At 38.3% G+C, this 7400-nt stretch overlaps 1 long non-coding RNA gene across 1 annotated transcript in view; it reads right to left on the reverse strand.

Annotated features, from left to right (window-relative positions):
* Nucleotides 1–6727: 6727 nt before the first annotated feature.
* Nucleotides 6728–7400, reverse strand: part of LOC107744855 (uncharacterized) — a 6637-nt gene continuing 5964 nt past the window's right edge. Inside the window, exon 3 of the long non-coding RNA XR_001640531.1 lies at nucleotides 6728–6966. This is a non-coding gene — a long non-coding RNA (uncharacterized LOC107744855). The remainder of the gene's footprint in view (nucleotides 6967–7400) is intronic.

Below are 7400 nucleotides of genomic sequence, written 5' to 3' on the forward strand. Positions count from 1 at the left end.
AACATCAACCCAGTCACATGCTGAACATGTAATAAGTTGAATGGTTTAACCAGATGGACCAATCATAAGGTGCAATATGAATTGGTTTGTACACAATGTACAGTGTTTATTTACATTGAAAAAAATCAATCAACCAACACAATTTGGCACATTCCAGCAATGCATTTTCATAAACATAACCCCTAAACCTAACCAGGGAATTATTTTTGGATCTGTAAAGGAGACCACACCATTTTCTGTTCTTTTCAACAGAACTGTGGCTGCCATGCTCCAAAATGAACAAAAAGAATAATAAAATATCTGATTTACCTTAAATATGAACATGCATTTACTCATCTCACTTGCACAAAAACAGATTCAGTATTTCTCAAAATGAATAAAAACAGTGAAATGCAGACTCAGAATATGACGCAAACCTGCAAAAAGAAAACACCTTAAATAACACAAATATCCTTTATGTATTTAATCCCATTTTATTAACCAATGTCTTTGTTGCTGACCTTCGATGATCCAATTCAACCATATTAATAAGCAAAAATTGCTTTAGATAAACATAACATTTGTCTTTCTTTTATTGATTGATTGATTAATTGCTGAAGAGTGTTGCACTTTCTTCTCCTGCATCCTATTCTTCACGCAATCCAGAATGGCGTGAACTGTGCCCTCTACTTTTTTTACAGACATGAATTTACATTTCTTTCAGCCTTAGACTTGTGTGTGAAAGGGCTTTCACATTTGCCAAAAATAGAACTTTTTTTATATTAAAAACAAACAAGCAAGCCCAGCCCAGATGAGAAAAAGTAACGCAAAAGTAACATAATGTATTACTTTCCATAAAAAGTAGCTATGTAATGCAATTAGTTACTTTTTTAGGAAGTAACTCAATATTGTAATGCATTACTTTGAAAAGTAACTTTCCCCAACACTGGGTAATACAATTCAAAAACAATACCAACTTTGAAAATGCTGTGGTCAATACTGTGAACAATTAACACACCAAACAACTGCTAATTATTTATCTTATGGGCTAAAACATCTGTTCCGGGTGCTGCTGTGCTAAGCAGTTAGGACTTAACAACTTAACAACTGCACATTGGAAGAAGTGCAAGTTCACTCCGACATGGCAGCTTTTCACAGGTAATATCAAGCTGGAGTGTGAGTGAGAGACTCTGTGTGTGTGTGTGTGTGTGTGTGCATTTGTATGTGTGTGTATTTGTCATCCTCTGCGACCTTTGAGAGATCCTGGGACAATGAACACCTTTATTCCCAGCAGACCGCCGCTAACACCACATCATCACGATGCCAGGTGGAGTAATGAAGCGTTTTCTTTGGAAGCAAATGAAAGAGCTATTTTTGTAATCCGTGTCATGCCACATCATTGTGAGGAAAATGATTCATTTGTTTACTTATTTGTGGAGAGTTTTTTTTTTTTTTTGTAAATTTGTTGAAACAGCGCATATAAATGGCCACAAGTGCCTATTTAGAGCTTCTATGGGTTTAGCTGGTCAGGTGCTTGTTTGCTGGGAGAGAGTTGACCCATAATGCACCAGTGAATGTGTAAAACCTGCTATGTGTTGCTATGTGCTATGTGTTTTTTTATCCTCATCAGTCATTTACGTGTGTACACATGTGTGCATGTTTGTATGTGTCTATATGCCACACTGTCCCTTTATAACTTCCCATCAGCCCCCCTCACCCTGCCTCCTGATCTTTATCCTCACCCTGATTTTATTTGGCAGTCTCGGCTAATCAGAGTCCAACATCTGGGCAGTTACCATGGTTACAGGACAGCCGGGGTGTGCAAGAGAATGGGAGGTGATCGACAGCCGTATCCCCAGAGAGAGAGAGAGAGAGCGATGGAGAGGGAAAGTGCAACTGATGGACAAAGAGGTTAAAAACACATAAACATACGTTTACCTAGCTATCCAGCTTTGCATAGACTTTTAATGTTTTTATTTCAAGCTAACAAGCTGAAAAGAAAACTTTTTGCATTTTTAGAACTAAAACACAACATTATTTTCAACTCAAGTTCATTGGGGGGAAAAAAACATGGCCATGTGGCGACATTTCTGTAAAATGATATTGTTGCTACTTGCACGTTTCGGGACACTTTCAAAGTGAAATGGCCATTGAGTGGCACTAAAAGTGCATTCAGTTTTATCTGAAACAGATGAACATGAGTCTGGAGATGTTTTATTTACACAGTAGTTCGGAAATGAAATGCTTAGTGAGTGGCGCTGCAAAGTTAATGCTCTATCGCATTTGAAATTAATGTAGCACCTACACTAAACCCTACCCTAAACCTAACCCTAACCAATAGTGTTAACAAAAGCAAAAGTCACTAAAAACACATTTGCTGTAGCAGCCATGCCATATTAGCTTGCTTCTACAAGTCTGAGCTTTTTAATTGTGACTCTATTTCTTCTGATTCATTCTGGAGTGCTCTGCAGTGCTGTACCAGGTGAGCTACAGAGCAAGTTTACTACATAAGAAAAGCCAAACATGGAGCTTCCCTTACGAAAAAGAAGTTTATTCAAGTGTGCTATTAGTATACTTCTTTTAAACTAAAAATAGGAAAGTATACTTTTAGTCTACTTTTTATGTACTTCTCAGAAATATACTTAAAATGACATTTAAGTATACTTGACTTATACTTAGAAAAAGTCTAAATATATTTTAGCTATAATTGTGCTCCTAGAATCCTTGTTTTCATTTATATATTATGTAGGGGGCGCTAGTACACATCTCCTGTACAGAATTTCCAAAAAACACAAGTAAAGAAGAAACCGAAACAACAGATGCTTCCACACGTATTCTAACAATGTGACATTTGCAACATAATAAATGTTGCAAATGTCAACATTTATTAGTTTACATAACATCCAGTATATGGTAAAGATATTTTGCGGTCATAACATGTACAAGGAACCATTTCAAGTGTTTATTAATCAGCAATCTGCCCCTGGAAACAGCTGGAAACTGCAGTGAATTGCACTGTATGTCTAGGTAAGTTTTTGCGGTTTGGCAAAAATGTAGGTAGAGGCACGTTGTTTCCAATGAGCCTACAGTATGTTGTTATTTACTTTATGATTTGATTTTGCAATTGAGGACAACTCCAGAGGGATGTTTTGTCAAATTTGTAAATCCACACACAGGGTGACCTGTAACTTGGGTTACCTCATTCCCCACCCATACAACACACACCCTTGGGAAAGGGTGCGGTAAGTCAGGCACAGTGTTTATGCATGTGTGTTTGTGCTTTTATATGTGTCCACCAGGGAATTGCTGCTCTTTGGTTAGCATGGGTCACGGAAATGTCTTTAAATACATCAAAAGAGTCATCAAAAGAGTGTAAACAGTAGTTTTCATTTGTATTGATGATCATGGATACAGAATGTAGATGTTACGTATTAGCCTATAATACATGCTGGCATGTTTGAGACAGAGGTCTCAACTGTACAGCAGTAACACTTTAATGACCAAAACTGAAATGAGAAATTCAGATTTGTATTGGTTTCTATGCTCCTGTGGCCTAGTGGTTACAGGTCTGATCTGGTGATGGAAAAGGTATAGGTTTGAACCTAGCAATTAGGCATCTGCTAAGTGGTATCTTATACTACAGCTTTACTTATTCTTGTAGAAAAGTGTAGTGTCCAGTTTTACAGTAGTAGTTTTATGCTTTTATTGTTCTGTAACTGATCATGGCTGTCTGTGTGTGTGTGTGTGTGTGTGTTCGTTAATATGAGTTCACATGTGTTTTTGAGACGGATGCAGTTAATTTTAAGTCATCATGCAGTCAGTATGGCTATCATACAGTATATTGGGACATTAAAAAAAATAAAAATATATATATACATTTATTTCACAACAAATACACCATCACTCTCCTGGGCCGTATCCTTAACCTCCATATCTCTTCCTCTGCGCTCACACGCACATATATACAGAGAGAGAAGAGAGAGTTAATAAGGTCCATTACACTTTCCTCCCCCAGGCAACCAAAAACTTCATTTAACCAGGTCTGTTCGGCCAAGACAGGAAGCTCAACCCCCCCCCCTTCATAACTGCATTAAACTGAGCTAACGGATGAGCCCTAGGACAGGAGACTGGGGTCCCACCATTTCACAATGAACTGCTCCAAAGTGAGAGAGGGAGAGAGAGAGAAACAGCGAGGTTGGGAGGCAGAAAATGTCCAACTGTAAAATCTAATCTCTTTTAAAAGCTGAGGACACGATCCAATTTCGGCAATTTCCATGTCTTATGGGGTCTGAGGGCAGGTAGTGTGTAAATGATGTTGTGTAGGTCCAGATTTGTTGCTATCACTGCAGGGTGATGGAGTTACGGCTATCAGAGTCGCATCTCTTTCATGGTGCCTCTCTGTCTGATTTGGGGATGTTATTTATACCAATAAGCACATGAACGGGAGCCTCATTACTGCCATCAATCATGTATCCCACAGGCATCACATTTAGAAAGCGTGTTCAGGTCCCACTGAGAGATGAGTGTAATACTGTATGTTTTTGAAAAAAAAAACAAAAAAAAAACCAAACTTCAGAAGTGTACATTGGATGATTTTTAACTAAGTTCTGGAATGTTCCAGAAAGCACTAGAATATTACAGAATGTTACAAAAACTTCTAGAATGTTCCCATCCTTGCAAAAGCAAAATATCTTTAAAAAAAAGCAAAATTAGTACAAAAACGTATCTTTACTAAACCAGTGTTTCATAAATAATTATAGAAGTTCTAAAACTGTATGTGACCTAAATATTTACCAAAATCTTGATGCCCTGTGAAAATAAGTAGTGCAATAATAATTAGCACCACAGAATTACTGAAGACCCATAAAAAATGTAAGTGAAACAAATATTTGTTACTTTGTGTTATTATTCATCCAGACAAAATTTTGACGCGCAACTCATCCCACACCATTTGTTGCAGACCCATGAATGAGGTGTCAAATCATGCAGCTTATTGAGGAGAGGTGTGATATGACTTTAGTAAGTGATTGGGCATACAATGAACTGGCAACTCTCTAGCCACTCCCTAGCTACCGTTTAGAGCACCCTAGCAACTGTATAACAATATTAACAAGCCATATCTGAGCTCCAGAACATTGTAGAAACATGGGCTATAGGGCTCTTTTGATTCAGAATGGCAAATATTAAATGTCACCATATAAACTGTATACCAACACACTAGCAACCATCTAGAGCACTCTAGCAACTGTACCACAACATAAATAAGCCATATCTCAGTACCAGAACATTGTATAGACATGGTAGTGGGCTGTTTTGTTTCAAGCGAGAGGCCAATCTGTAAGTAATTTGTTATGTTGACCAACAGAATCCTGCTTGGGTTGAAAGTGACTTCTGTGTGAGCTGTGCTTCGCATATCTGAGCACTATTAGCAATGGACCATTTTTGGACCAAATTTCAGCCAAATTTCACTAATGTAAAGAAAATTTTGCCTTAAGAAGTGAGAGAGAGAGAGAAAAAGAGCCAGATTGAATGAAAAAAAAGTGTACGAAATGGGGGAGTCCTAACAATGCCAATGTTTGATGTTACTGCAACTGTAACTCACACCACAATAAAATAAAGCTGTGTTTCATCTCCACTTCCTCTTGTCTTCCTTTTAGCTCTGTCTCTCAATCAATACATCCACAAACAAACGATCGTACGTCCCTCCTCTCATTTGGGTCACCCGCCTTCCGCGAAAAGACCAAAAGGCAACTACTCTTAAACCTCCTGGAACCTATCCTCCGTCTGCAACACATTATCGACGGTGTGAGGCATTGTTCACTTTCTTGTAAGCTGCTTCCTTTGGCTCAACAATGGCACATTCATGTGTTCGGGGCATCATGCACAGCTTACAAATGCCCGGAGAAAGAAAGGAGCACTTTCTTTTCTTTCACAGAGGAAGATGCCATTGTTGAGGCCATTCTTTAAACACCACAAAGCGATCAATAAGCATTCAACAGGTTATGTAAAACCACCCGACTTCCAGCCCACCATATCGTCCGAAAGGAATCCTATCCCATAATGCACTGTGTCTGTTCTCTCTCATTGTTTTTATTTCTGCCGTATACTTATTCTTTTGCTCTTATTTCCAATCTAAAGTCTAAAGTATGTCTGGTATTTTCTGTAACTTCTATTGTAATTTAAATAAATAAAAACTGTTGTTTTAAATACTTCAGTGTTTTTTATACTTACATGGTATGTATACATAACGTTTGTGTAGTTGTATATATTTGCTGTGGGTGTATATGTGTGTGGAATTCTTGTGAGCATCACTGTTATTGGTGTGTTTGAATATATACACTTCTGTAGACACAAAACAGCAGGACCGTTAGTACAAAACCCAAGGGACGGAGAAAAGGGGCGTGTGTTTGTGCTGGGCTACAGGGTCTTTATTGACCACTATATTCAACAAACTTCATGCTGTGCCCGCCCACATTTAATAACCTCAAAACAACAAAGGGAAAAAAATATGTAATAAGTAACAACCAGTGACTGTAACGCCAAGCCAGCAGAGGGAGCCCTCGCCCGAGTACTGACCGTGCTCCACTCCCTCTGCTTCCTCTACTTCCATTTCCTGTTTGACTCTCATATAAACTGAGACCAGTCCATGTGCTGATCGCGAAGTATTGCCAGTTCATCTGCCTTACCAAGCGTTATTGTTCCTCTGTTCCTGATTGATTCCTTGTGTATGATTCTGCCTGACTTCTTGACTCACGGTATTTGTACTCTGCCCCTTTTGTTCTGACGCCTGATTGGACTGATGTTTGTGTTTGGACTCATTGCCTGCCTTTCCACTATTGTCTCTGCTTCTGCCCCTGTGTATGACGAACGATCTGCTTGCTTCTCTGACTTTGACCCTCTGCCTGATTATCGACATCTGTTTAAAGCCTTGACCTTTAATAAACTTCCGCTCATGGATTCTAACCAAACTCCAGCGTCTCTGTTACACTGATTCAGTGATAAAATCAGTGACTTGCCGCCACCGTCTGGCGGATTTAGTTTCATTTTTAGCGTATAATTTCAGTTATTTAAATCATATTTCTGTATTCAAAATTGTATATTTAAAACATTAATCTCCACATTAATTGAATTGCACTCATGCGACCTCTGAGCCTCATTAAACGTCTGAAAATGTACCTACAAGCCACTTTTGTGTTCTTCTGTGCCACCTCTGTAGTACAAAATTATTAAAATTATTAATACTAATTTCATATGCTTGGTAACTTATTTGTCTTATTCTACTTATTATTATATTGCAGGGGTTAAAGCAAAAAAAATCTTTTGACTGAATTTTTCTTCGACCAAACCCCATTCCTCAGCCATACCTGTCACACACCCAGTTTAAGAGCAGTTTTTTCTTCTTGTAATTAGGTGCGCTTGTC

The sequence above is a fragment of the Sinocyclocheilus rhinocerous genome, unplaced genomic scaffold (genome assembly GCF_001515625.1).
Source record: "Sinocyclocheilus rhinocerous isolate Xijiao unplaced genomic scaffold, SAMN03320098_v1.1 scaffold3911, whole genome shotgun sequence".
NCBI lineage: Eukaryota > Metazoa > Chordata > Actinopteri > Cypriniformes > Cyprinidae > Sinocyclocheilus > Sinocyclocheilus rhinocerous.